Here is a 14,186-nt window from a genome sequence, read left to right as displayed (position 1 = left end):
TTGAAGGACAAAAAGTGTGGGTCATCTTGACACAGCCTAGAAAAGGTTTCTCCAGTGCAGCCATTATAGGGTCTGAGACAGCCTGATAAAAAGGGTTCTGATGAAACGGGGGAGAGTTACAACATTTCAATCAGAATGTTTGATTTCACTTTTGCAGAAGGCAAGTTTCAAAGCCTTCGCCACCATCCAAAAAACTGTTGTAAAACATAAGATCTCATCCAAAACAGGGCCAGAGGGGTAGGAAATGCCCCATTCCGGATAAGTAGCTTGTTCACTGCCCTTTAATAAATCCAAATAATGGTATTGTAAAGAGGCGATCAGCTTCGGAGTCATCATCCTCCGTCCAGCTATATCCCTCAGCCTAGACAAAGCATCTGAATATGAGCCAAAGATTTCCTCTTAATGGGCAAACGTTTGAGCCCTGGAGATAGGTTCACATACTGTTTCATCACTTAAGTGAGCCCTGACTACTTCCTTTGCCACACGGATATTTCCACCTATCGAGTCAGTGGCGGAGCACGAGCCAGCTGTAGGTGGTGTGACATCCGACTTTAGGGTCACCACCGAGGGAGGCACTGAACATACAGGGATTAGTGCCTTAACTAATATAGACTTCACCTTAGACGCTGGCACTGAAATCTGTGAAGGTGTGCTGAAAGTTGGCATCGGGGCTGCCAGAGTCAAACCCACATGCATGGACTTCCTTTGTTTAGTAATAAGACAGTTGAAGAGACCCTCTGAAAGATTCCGTCTAGCAAGCCAGAAGGTCTCGACTTGTGCAGTGTCAGCTAATAGATTGCAGAACTCAAACCTTAGCTTCTTAGGCACTAGTAGTTCTCCGGACATCAAGAAAGACTCCAGCAACAGCAAACGAAATAATGAATTTGAATGGTTCTCAGAACTGTATTGTTTCCTTGAGGAAGAGGATTTCTCCTTCCTACGGCACCTTTCATGTTTTTTATGAGAACACATTTTAGGAAATCGCTGCCTAGAAGGAGACTAACCAAATGGAGAGGGAGTCTGCTTGTGGGTCTCCATGCAGGTATTGGCCAAAAATAACTTGGCCTTAAGATTGCTGATGACTTTCGGTTGCACGGAGAAGCAAGAGTTACAGGCCGCTACATCAGGTCCCGACACCAAACACCACATAGACTTGTCTTGCAGATCCAAAAGGGACATCTTGTCACACTATCTGCAACTCTTGAAGCCTGAGGCCCATTGAAAAAACATTTGACTTACTCACTATTTAAAGTGAGAGAGACCTCTGGATTGCATGAATGAAGCACAGAAAAACACACTGATGACAGGGCACAGAAAAACACACTGATGACAGGTCAGCAATAAATATATCCGTGATCTCACGTCTGAAAACAGTGTATGGCACCACTCAGCAGTGCTGGAGAGTCATTGCTGGGAAAATAGTTTTCTGGACCTGTGTGAAGCCTGGAAGGAGTATTCATAAGGTGAGGAATATGCAAGAAGTGTTGGAAACTTACATACGTCAAGTAATGAGGAATGCACAGGAAAATTATTAAAACTTAAAACATTAGTCTATTTGTGGGGGAGCGGGATTTTTCTGCTGTTCCATAAACTAGTCTCTATGAATCTATGGTTATAAAATCTATTGTGCCCCCTACCCCTCTGTTTTCAATATTTTCATAGAGTAAATGCAGTCCCAGAGAAAAACCTTCCTTCAGCATCTGCATATTCTGCATATTCTACAGAGTCGCTTCCATTGGGGAAAAAAGAGAAGGCAGACGTCATTCTCTCTATGCTTGCGAACGGCTCTCCTTACTTCCTATCCAAATCCATTCCAGGCTGCAACTCTACACACAGGAGCTATCAAAAGCCATATCGTCTGGTTAACTCCAGCGATAACCTTACCATGTAAAGCTCCAATGGTGACCCATAGTGTCAGAGGTCCCACACTCCACCATTAAACTGCACGCCACTGGTTTACCTGGAGGAATGCACCCAGTCTCTTTCAGTTTGTTTCCTCTCCAGTAAATACATTCTTATTCCCTGCTTCGGAAATGAGCATTCTGGGGGCCCTGCAGTATTGAGGACGTTATACTTGGTCCATATCTTTGTCTTGTAACATGCGTCTTAAAAAACACATTCAATGCATATATGCTTGTTAAGATAACTTCAATTTTGTTGGAAGAGAGATACAGCAAAGAGAGAGACATAGACATATACACACTCAAATGTAAATATCTCTGTATGCTGCAGTCTGATATAAAGACTACACAGTAAGGCTAAGATAATTAGTCAATAGGGAAAGTATGTTTTTGATTTGCTAATAATTTTGTTGCTATCTGATGAATCCGCTGGAAATTTGGCAGCAACTTGGCTCGTCCTCCTAAAGTTTAATTCTTTAAAATGTCCTTTTATTTGATCAGGAGGCGGTGTGCTCCATTATTGGGTAGTATTCAAACAGAGCATATGCTACTTTAAGTCCTAATCTTGATCTATGCCCCAGCAGTAACAGAGGAACACATTTACACTAACCTTTCAAAGAACATAGAACTTTACTCAAATTAAACCCCTTTTTGTTTAGTTGCATATCCATTCAGTGGCGTTTGAAGCATATGAACTTAAATAAAAGTGTCAGTGGGATTCACAGGGTTAATCTTTCTATATGTGGACTTTTGGCGCTCAAAAACCTGAAAAATTCAGTGAAGCCACTGCTAATGTTGGATTGGCCTACCTTGCCGGACAGGGTCACAATCAGGCAATGGAGAATAACAATGATATCAATACCCATGACAAATCAGCCAATCGTCAATTAACAGTCTTAATGGAGACCTCCCAGCATTCTGCAACTGGGTTAGTTATAAAACTGTAGAGCAAGATATTGATCTTCACAGTTTTAAATACATATAATGCACCTTAAAGGTGCACTGGCCCAGTCAGACATCCCTCATATTAGTAAATATAAGTACCACAGCCAAATGTCAGACAAAAGTGAGCTGAAGCCACAAGGGCAGTATAGGTCATTCAGAATGGTAAATGAAATGTTTTCCTATCAGGAAGTTCACAAACATATCTACTTGTAAACGTAATCATTCATTTGCTCTATTGTACAAGCCTTTCTCCAGTTAAAGAACAGATGATGTATCATAAACACATCTAGCCAGCCCCGCAGGAGTCACAACAATGGCAATTGACACACTTGAAGAATAAATGGTTATCCCATGACCACACGGCATGACCAACATAGTTCTGGAAGGAATCAAGGAGGCAATCCAAGGTGTCTCCTCGCTCACTCTAGAGCCAATCCCAAGGAGACAGCCACTGTTTATTCCTGTAATGCGCCTCACGGGTTGCTGCGCCGCTCTCTTGTCTATGTGATTCCCTTGCATGATACCCAGCAATGACATGGGTTGCTTAATGTGCTTTGAGACAGGAGTGAAGACAGCAGGCCTGCAAGATGATATTATCACACAGATCCCCCACTAAACAGAAGGTGTACCCTATGGCATTCACACTAGAACAGGAGGCTGCAAGTCCCCATCACAAGAACAGTTACATGGCAATCTGAAAATGGTTTTACATACCCAAGAAAAGTAAATGAAACGGTAGATAAAATCAAACACATATCTAAGTAGGAGTTGTATTATTTCCTTGCTGCTATCTTAAACTGCCAGCTATATGAAAAATATACTTTATAGAACATTAAGCTTAATTTACAAGACCATCATGGAGATACAGATGGCTATATGTGCAAGTAATCTGCCTTCTGGAGAGACCTATATTTAACCTCCTGAACTCTTATTTAAATCACAGCAAGTGTATCTCATCATCTCTACATTTCAGAGAGTGATAAAATGTGCCTCTCTGAGTCAACCACCTGGAACACCTGTCATTTATAGAGCCACCAAAAAGCAAAACATGCTGCACCAAGCGCTACATAACTACAAGTAAATAAACATTTGTTTACCCGAAAGAAAAAAAAAGGTTTCAGGGAAAGTCAAAGTTGCAATAGGTGAAAAGTCTATGGGTCGCACACTTCTGACCTCACCGGCGGGTGTAACCCTCGAGCATCATGGTAAATGCAGTCTTTAGGCGTGTGCGCCTTTCGTAGCACTGGACGTCTGACAGGCAAAGTTGCAGCAACAACTCTATACACCGGTGTTTCGGAATTGTTGTTCCTCATCAGCAGAGTGTAGGTTTCTTCCGGGATTACTGGATAGGTCACCAAAGTATTAACAGGTTTGGTACCCCTCGTGGCGCGAAGATGCGGTGTCCGAGCTCGTCAGCTCGAAAGGTTCAAGGGAACCATAAAAAATGAAAAGTCTATGGGTCGCACACTTCTGACCTCACCAGCGGGTGTAACCCTCGAGCATCATGGAAAATGCAGTCTTTAGGCGTGTGCGCCTTTCGTAGCACTGGACGTGTGACAGGCAAAGTTGCAGCACTAACTCTGTATACCGGTGTTTCGGAATTGTTGTTCCTCATCAGCAGAGTGTAGCTTTCTTCAGGGATTACTGGATAGGTTGCCAAAGTATTAACAGGTTTGGTACCCCTCGTGGCGCGAAGATGCGGTGTCCGAGCTTGTCAGCTCCAAGGTTCAAGGGAACCATATAAAGTGAAAAGTCTATGGGTCGCACACTTCTGACCTCACCAGCGGGTGTAACCCTCGAGCATCATGGTAAATGCAGTCTTTAGGCGTGTGCGCCTTTCGTAGCACTGTACGTGTGACAGGCAAAGTTGCAGCCACAACTCTGTACACCGGTGTTTCGGAATTGTTGTTCCTCATCAGCAGAGTGTAGGTTTCTTCAGGGATTACTGGATAGGTCGCCAAAGTATTAACAGGTTTGGTTCCCTCGTGGCGCGAAGATGCGGTGTCCGAGCTCGTCAGCTCTAAGGTTCAAGGGAACCATATAAAGTGAAAAGTCTATGTGTCGCACACTTCTGACCTCGCCAGCGGGTGTAACCCTCGAGCATCATGGTAAATGCAGTCTTTAGGCGTGTGCGCCTTTCGTAGCACTGGACGTGTGACAGGCAAACTTGCAGCACCAACTCTGTACACCGGTGTTTCGGAATTGTTATTCCTCATCAGCAGAGTGTAGGTTTCTTCAGGGATTACTGGATAGGTCGCCAAAGTATTAACAGGTTTGGTACCCCTCGTGGCGCAAAGATGCGGTGTCCGAGCTCGTCAGCTCCAAGGTTCAAGGGAACCATATAAAGTGAAAAGTCTATGGGTCGCACACTTCTGACCTCACCAGCGGGTGTAACCCTCGAGCATCATGGTAAATGCAGTCTTTAGGCGTGTGCGCCTTTCGTAGCACTGGACGTGTGACAGGCAAAGTTGCAGCACCAACTCTCTACACCGGTGTTTCGGAATTGTTGTTCCTCATCAGCAGAGTGTAGGTTTCTTCAGGGATTACTGGATAGGTCGCCGAAGTATTAACAGGTTTGGTACCCCTCGTGGCGCGAGGATGCGGTGTCCGAGCTCGTCAGCTCCAAGGTTCAAGGGAACCATATAAAGTGAAAAGTCTATGGGTCGCACACTTCTGCTCTCACCAGCGGGTGTAACCCTCGAGCATCATGGTAAATGCAGTCTTTAGGCGTGTGCGATAGGTGAAAGCTACAACAGAAAAAAACTCAAAAGTACTGAAACGCATTAGGTAAGGTTATTTTAAAATGAAAATACACCATACCTCTATGCAAATACCTTAACTATTCCTGAAAAAGCACAGTCATGCTGTTGAATATTGGGAATAAGTTAAGGATTTTGTACTTAGGACACCCTATGCTGGGGTACTGAGGGCTATTAAAGCCAAGCCTTGCAGGGACAACGTGGGCACTGAGGCAAAGACAAATCTACCTCGATGGTCAGTGCAGACTTTCAAATAGCTAACATTCTAAACATTTTGCAAGTGTCAAAGCTATTTTAAGTCTCTTTTAAGAAGCGCACCTTGCAAAAAAACATTTATTAATTTATTAACATTTTAAATTATTAGTTATTAAATTAACAAAAAAACTCTCCTCCAGCAACTTGAGATAAAGTATCACTCAATATGTCACACACAAGGAAAGGCGATGCCACTGATAGGTGCAATTCAAACAAGGAAATGCCACACATTATGTTATATTTTATGTTATATCCATTTAATAAAGCGCAACGAATAGCACCCGAAACTGAAAACTTGGCAGCTGTGTATGAATGTACTTGGTATTGCTAGACAGTGAGAGTCATTAATATCAAAATCAAACCTAAAAGTTATTTGGCCTGAAAAGAACCCTCATTGTCTGATTTAGATTCATTAACCCTTTTACATATTATGCCGTTTGTCCAACACATTAAAAATCACATGGAAAAAAAACCCACTTAAAATGTGGTCAGAAATAAAAAAAACATCAAGAGATTCAATTCACAAGATGCTTCTGAAGACTTTTAAGGACTTCTTCTCCTGAAGTTCTTCTATCATCTTTTTTTCAAGTTCAATCATATTTGTCCGCTCACTATATGTGGACTGAGCAAGTTAGCGAAAAGGGAGTGCACTTATCCTGCTCATCCTAGGCGTGGCCATTCCAGATGATTCCAGAATGAATAGCCTTAGGATACTGAGTCGCAGATTCTTAATTACATGTTGGTCACGTGACCGAAATGCTTCATATATTCCGTACTTTGGAGTGTGGGGACTTCTTATTCGCCCCCTCAGAAGCTGAAGTCCTCATGAACCACAGAGGCACAAAATGTCATGAGTGGAGACTCCTCTGCTTTTCTTGCCCTCTCTGCTTCTTTTTCTCAATCATTATCCTCCTTCTCTGAAACATCTTGATAATAGATCGAAAGATGATGCATCGCGAACACTCTACTACAATGACCAGAGTCCTTAGGGGCAACTTCCGCCGGTGTGTGAGTAGTGTGCGACCCCACCCCCTTTTTGTAACTTAAAGCTCCCTTGAGCAGCGGGCTGACGAGCCTGGGATCCCGCACCTACGCGCCGGAGTGGTACTATACCTGGCAGATATTGGCAGCCATCGGCGACCCCAGAACACTGCCTATCCCTTCTGATGAGGGTTGAAAACCCGAAACACGTGTCCAGGGATGGCGAAGACAGCGAAGATAGCAAGATCGAAAGATGATGCATCGCGAACACTCTACTACAATGACCAGAGTCCTTAGGGGCAACTTCCGCCGGTGTGTGAGTAGTGTGCGACCCCACCCCCTTTTTGTAACTTAAAGCTCCCTTGAGCAGCGGGCTGACGAGCCTGGGATCCCGCACCTACGCGCCGGAGTGGTACTATACCTGGCAGATATTGGCAGCCATCGGCGACCCCAGAACACTGCCTATCCCTGCTGACGCGGGTTGAAAACCCGAAAACACGTGTCCAGGGATGGCGAAGACAGCGAAGATAGCAAGATCGAAAGATGATGCATCGCGAACACTCTACTACAATGACCAGAGTCCTTAGGGGCAACTTCCGCCGGTGTGTGAGTAGTGTGCGACCCCACCCCCTTTTTGTAACTTAAAGCTCCCTTGAGCAGCGGGCTGACGAGCCTGGGATCCCGCACCTACGCGCCGGAGTGGTACTATACCTGGCAGATATTGGCAGCCATCGGCGACCCCAGAAAACTGCCTATCCCTGCTGACGAGGGTTGAAAACCCGAAACACGTGTCCAGGGATGGCGAAGATAGCAAGATCGAAAGATGATGCATCGCGAACACTCTACTACAATGACCAGAGTCCTTAGGGGCAACTTCCGCCGGTGTGTGAGTAGTGTGCGACCCCACCCCCTTTTTGTAACTTAAAGCTCCCTTGAGCAGCGGGCTGACGAGCCTGGGATCCCGCACCTACGCGCCGGAGTGGTACTATACCTGGCAGATATTGGCAGCCATCGGCGACCCCAGAACACTGCCTATCCCTGCTGACGAGGGTTGAAAACCCGAAACACGTGTCCAGGGATGGCGAAGACAGCGAAGATAGCAAGATCGAAAGATGATGCATCGCGAACACTCTACTACAATGACCAGAGTCCTTAGGGGCAACTTCCGCCGGTGTGTGAGTAGTGTGTGACCCCACCCCCTTTTTGTAACTTAAAGCTCCCTTGAGCAGCGGGCTGACGAGCCTGGGATCCCGCACCTACGCGCCGGAGTGGTACTATACCTGGCAGATATTGGCAGCCATCGGCGACCCTAGAACACTGCCTATCCCTGCTGACGAGGGTTGAAAACCCGAAACACGTGTCCAGGGATGGCGAAGACAGCGAAGATATTAAGATCGAAAGATGATGCATCGCGAACACTCTACTACAATGACCAGAGTCCTTAGGGGCAACTTCCGCCGGTGTGTGAGTAGTGTGCGACCCCACCCCCTTTTTGTAACTTAAAGCTCCCTTGAGCAGCGGGCTGACGAGCCTGGGATCCCGCACCTACGCGCCGGAGTGGTACTATACCTGGCAGATATTGGCAGCCATCGGCGACCCCAGAACACTGCCTATCCCTGCTGACGAGGGTTGAAAACCCGAAACACGTGTCCAGGGATGGCGAAGACAGCGAAGATAGCAAGATCGAAAGATGATGCATCGCGAACACTCTACTACAATGACCAGAGTCCTTAGGGGCAACTTCCGCCGGTGTGTGAGTAGTGTGCGACCCCACCCCCTTTTTGTAACTTAAAGCTCCCTTGAGCAGCGGGCTGACGAGCCTGGGATCCCGCACCTACGCGCCGGAGTGGTACTATACCTGGCAGATATTGGCAGCCATCGGCGACCCCAGAACACTGCCTATCCCTTCTGATGAGGGTTGAAAACCCGAAACACGTGTCCAGGGATGGCGAAGACAGCGAAGATAGCAAGATCGAAAGATGATGCATCGCGAACACTCTACTACAATGACCAGAGTCCTTAGGGGCAACTTCCGCCGGTGTGTGAGTAGTGTGCGACCCCACCCCCTTTTTGATAATAGATGGGAACAAGCTTGTTTCAAAGCAGTGAATACTTGAAACAAAGCTAAACCCACCACTTTGTTCACTTTTTTGGTCAAGACACTCCGAGTCTTTGATGGTTTTATACCGTGCGTTGTACTGTAAAGTGAATCCTTTTAAATATACCCGGTATCTGTGATTGTTTCATTGTGTAGGTAACTGGCCCCTAATAAGAGGAACCAGATATTCGAAGATGAATGGAGCACACACCTCTTATTAACAAGGAAGAATTATATAAAGGTGTGAGTAGTAAAGAACAAAAAAAGAGTAGGACTGGTGTAAGCTCAACATATTAAATGTAATGCAATATGTAACGCAACTTGGATTTGTAGAGTGCGAAATTTGTCACCAGAGATAGAATCTACGCACTGAGTAGGTGCGGGTTATAATAAAAGGATCAGTTGAAGAGGCAGGTTTTCAGTTTCTTATGGAAATCCATAAGTGACATGGCTGTCCTGATGTGCTGGGAGAGGTAGTTCCAGGATTTGACTGTCAGGAAAGAGAAGGCCCTGCCTTCTGACCAATTTTATGTATTTTATTTATTTTGAAAGTTTTATATAGCGCGAACAAGATCTTTGCAGATATCAGAGCCCTTTACAAGGACAAGGGGGTGATAGGATAATAGTATGTAATAGTTGAGGTAGTTAGGTACAAGGTGCATAGTTACATAGGTAGGTCAAAATACAAGAGGTAGGTCAAAGTTGAGGTAGTGTAGGTACAAGGTGCATAGTCAAACAGATGCGCCAATAGTATAAAGGTACACGAAGAAGGAGCATATACTTTTTTGAGCGTGCTTAAAATGCTTTTGGAGATAGCATAAAGGTAGGCATAGTTGAGGTAGGTGAGTACAGGGTGCATAGTCACACAGGTGCATCAGTAGTTCAAGAGTAGGAATAGTTGAGGTGGTGTAGGGTACAGTATGCAAAGTCAAACAGGTGCGTCAACAATATAAAAATATACAAAGAGGGAACGTATACAATCAAATAAGTCGATAGTACAAGTAATACAAATAGTCCAAGGGGTCAGGCAGGTAGTACAGAGCGGATTCTTGAGAAATACAGAATAATAGATCATGTGTATTTAGCCACGAGGATCGCTTTTACTTCTTTCTTAAAAAGTTTGTTGGAGGAGATGAGCCTGGTTTCAGGAGGGAGTGAGTTCCAGATCCTGGGCGCCATTCCTGAGAAGGAGCGTTTATAGGTTTTTTTCCTTCCGAAACCTTCAAGGCTTCAGCAGAAGATTGTTTGTGCTTCTAGTAGTTCTAGAGCCACCAGAAATTGTCAGCTTTTGAGTGAGGTAGGTGGGTGAGTTCATGTGTACCGCCTTGTGTGTCATGCAGGCGATTTTCAGATGTATTCTGGCTTCAAAAGGTAGCCAGTTCAGGGATTTAAAGTCAGGGGAGATATGCCAGTGTTTTTTTGAGCCAGTGATGAGTCTCGCTGCAGCGTTGAGGGACGCTCTTAGGGGTGCCGTTGTAGTTAGGGGGAGCCCGCAGAGGGCGGTGCTACCGTATTCTATGTGCGCTCCTTTCGTTGCCTTGCTGATGTGCTTCTGCATGTTGAGATTGGCGTCAAGTGTTATGCCTAAAGATTTTGCTGAGTCTACGATGGTAGGTTGTACATTTAGAGCCGTTAGGTGCTTAAGCCATGTTTGAGCGGTAGAGATTTTTGCGGGAGGTGAGATCAGGAGGAACTCAGTCTTCAGCGCATTGAGTTTGAGGTGATTCTCGGCAAGCCAGGATTGGGTGTTTCTGATCGTGGTGTTCAGAAGCACGATGTCCTTGGGAGATTGTATTTTGAGATAAAGTTGGGTGTCGTCTGCATACATGTGAAAGTGAACATTGGATGCTTGTAGCAAAGTAGTGAGAGGTTCCATAACTAGGTTGAACAGTGTTGGGGAGAGGGAGGATCCTTGAGGGACGCCTAGCGATACAGGTACCGGAGAGGACATCAGGTTGTTGCTTTTGAATCTCTGAGACCGGTTGTGTAGAAAGGAAGTGAACCACTTGAGAACAGTCCCAGATATGCCCATTCTTGTGTTTAATAGTTCGAGTAGGTTCTCATGTTTAACTGTGCCGAATGCTGAGGAGAGATCAAGAAGGATAAGGAGGCAGGTATCGTTTTGGTCTAGGATTTGGAGGGCGTCGTCAACTATGTGAGTCATAGCAGTTTCGGTACTGTGCCCTGCTCGGAAGCCTGATTGATGAGGGTTGAGAAGATCAAACTTATCTATGTGTTTAGCCAGTTGTAGCTGTACGCATTTTTCCAACAGTTTAGCGAGAGTGGGAATATTTGTAATAGGATGGTAATTGTTTAGATCAGTGGGGTCTGTTGTTGTTTTTTTTAGTAGGGGTGTGACTTGTCCGACTTTGAGGGCGCTAGAGATAGATCCTTGTTGAAGAGAGCTATTGATAATCTTAGTCCAGAGTGGGAGGAGCAAAGGGGTAAAGTCTTTTACAGCGTTAGCAGGAAGGGGGTCAGTGAGGTTATTGGATGGTTTCAGGGTGCTGAGCAATCTGCCAATTTCTTCTTCGGAGTAGGTGCCAAAGGATGACCATGTGCCATTGTTCTTTGGTTCAGACGATGCTGTGTGTTGGGGGTTGGAGTAAAGGATTGCTTCATTGAGGAGATCGCTTCTTATGTTGTCGGTTTTTTGGTTTAAGAAAGCAGAGAAGTCTTCACAGGAAGGTGTAACGCCCATGGTGCTGAGTGTCTGGGGTTGTTCTTTGGATTGTGTTCTGATTAGCTCAAACAGTTTTCTTGGGCGGTTTTTTGCTTGGGCGAGCTGGAGGCTGAAGAAATCTCTTTTTGAGCGTTTTATTTTCCTGAAGTAGGCGTTTCTCTGTTTCTTCAGGGTTTTTAGGTGCAGTGCAGAGGGGGCTGATCTCCAGGCGCGCTCTGCCAGTTGCATGGCCCGTCTATCTTCATGGAGGCTCCCGTCATACCATGGGTTGGAGATCTTGGATGAGACTCTTTTCAGTTGCATGGGTGCAGCCTCATTGATTATTGTGGTCATAGCATTGAGATAGTGGTCAGTCAGGAGTTGAACGTCCGTAGCGCCGGAAGGGGGAAGTAGGAGATTGCAGCTGTTAGGCGGTAAGGAGTTTGGGCTGAGTTTCTTCATGTCTCTTTTCCAAACTTTGGGCTTAGAAGGTTGAACTGGGTTAAATTAAATTTTTTCATTGATAAGGAAGGAGACAATATGATGATCTGACCAGTCACAAAGTTGAATGGCGTCCTCTTTGGAGATGATAAGGTCGAGGATAGAACCTTTCTCATGGGTCGGGCTATTGCATATTTGGGTGAGATCAAGGGCGTTGAGGAAGATTTTGAGGCTATTTACCACTGTGTCACTGCTGTCATTCCAGTGGAGATTGTAGTCGCCAAGGAAAATTTGGGTGTTTTGCGGTCCTGAGTTGGTTGAGATTGTGTCCATGAGTTGTTGGGAGAAGGAGAGCTTGTCCCCAGGTGGGTGGTATATGATGTGTAGTGAGCATACCGGTTTGCTTTCGCTGATGACATCAAGGCAGAGGTATTCACAGGAAGTAAGGGAAAGGGCGGACGCTTTAATAACAGAGAGGTTGCTTCTGTAAATACAAGCAATTCCACCGCCTGTCTTTTTGGTCCTGTCAAGTCTAATGATACAGTAGTTGGGGGGGGGGGGGACTAGGATATCCATGATAGGTGTAGAAGAATCGGACAACCATGTTTCAGTCAGAATGGCTAGATCCGGTTCCAGAGAAATGATGAGATCGGCGACCCCCGCGGAATGTCTTTGGGCGGATCTGCAATTGAGAAGTATGCATTTGAGTCTAGGGGTGCAGAGGGTGGAGGAAGGTTCTATTATGAGGGGTACATTTGTGAGGTTGTTGGGGACGGAGCCTCTGTTGTTATGCGTGTGGTGCCTGAGAGGGTTAGAGATAATCGTTGGGATGGACAGATGGTTGGTGGCTAGGCGATTTTGGGGAGCCGGGACGTAAGAGTGGAGAAGGGTGTGTATGTCATGGTCAGAGATCGTATTGGTAGTGCGTCTGGGGCGGTTGGTGGTATTGCGAGAGGGGATAGAGGTCCAGTGTGGGGAGTGTTGTGTGATAAGGCGAGTAGGAGGTGAGGAGGAAGTGTTGTTAGGTGTAAAGGTAGTATTGCGATTGGTGGTATTGCGATTGCGATTGGTATTGCGAGTGGTGGTATTGCGAGAGGGGATAGAGGTCCAGTGTGGGGAGTGTTGTGTGGTAAGGATAGTAGGAGGTGAGGGGGAAGTGTTATTAGGTATAAGGTTGGTGGTGGGAGGGGGTGTCTGGGGTGTGTGGGTGTGTCATGAGCAACTCTTTGATGGAGTGTAGTTCTTCTTTCATTTGGAGGAGGGTGGACATAATCATGTCCAGCGTGGTGTTGGGCGCGGAGTTGGGGAAGGGTACTGGCAGTGAACAGGCGTATAGGTTACTGGAGGAGAGGTGGAATCGGGGTGGAGAGGTGGAGCTGGTGAAGGGGTTGGAAGTGTTCGAGAGAGGATTGGTGTTAGGGTTGGTGTTGGCGTTATTGGGCAGGGCATCAGTGTTAAGAGGGGAAGGGTAAATGAGGGCGGTGTGGAGGCTGGGGGTTGCGAGAGTGGAGGTGGGATAGTGGGGACTGAGAGTGGGGGGTGAGAGGTTGAAGGAGGGGTGAAGGCAAGGCGTGTCGGGAATGCAAAGTGTGGGGGGAGATAGGAGGAGAGAGAGTCATGTTGTTTGGGGTACAGTATGGGGAGGAGGGGTGTTCTGAGAAGCTTGGTATGAGTGGCGGGAGTGCAAGGTGTGGGGAGGATATGGGAAGAGAGAGAGTCATGTTGCGTTGGGTGCAGTTAGGGGAGGGGGGTGTTCTGAGAAGCTAGTCGGAAGTGTGCGTGGCGTGTTTTGTGGGGGAGGGGTCGAGGGGGTGGCGGTGTGGGGGATGCTAGAGGAGGTGCGTTCGGCGTCTGATGCTGAAGGGTGTGATGTGTCTGTGGAATGAGGGTGATAGAGTGGAGTAGTGGGGGGAGGGAGGGGGTGCGTGTTAATGTTAGGAGGTGGTGTGGAGTCCAGAATGTTGGGAATGAGGGCGGGAGGGTGTGGGATCAGGGATTTAGAGAAGTATTCTTTGAAGGTGGGGAACAGGTTGTCAAATAGGTCTAGGTTTCTGTCTGTGGATTGAATTAAGATGGTGCCGTTGTTGTAGATGGTGATGGTTGCTCTAGCAGGGAAGCGCTAGGATGGTGTGGTTGAGAGTGTT

The 14,186-nt window shown here is 46.4% G+C and overlaps 1 protein-coding gene across 1 annotated transcript in view; it reads right to left on the bottom strand.

Annotated features, from left to right (window-relative positions):
• The window catches only part of MRE11 (MRE11 double strand break repair nuclease), a 468,980-nt gene that overhangs the window by 313,328 nt on the left and 141,466 nt on the right, over positions 1 to 14,186 (bottom strand). The window lies entirely within an intron of this gene.

The sequence above is a fragment of the Lissotriton vulgaris genome, chromosome 8 (genome assembly GCF_964263255.1).
Source record: "Lissotriton vulgaris chromosome 8, aLisVul1.2, whole genome shotgun sequence".
NCBI classification, from domain to species: Eukaryota; Metazoa; Chordata; class Amphibia; order Caudata; family Salamandridae; genus Lissotriton; species Lissotriton vulgaris.
Note: the sequence above shows the minus strand (reverse complement) of the source record. Positions and strands in the feature narration are given on the sequence as shown.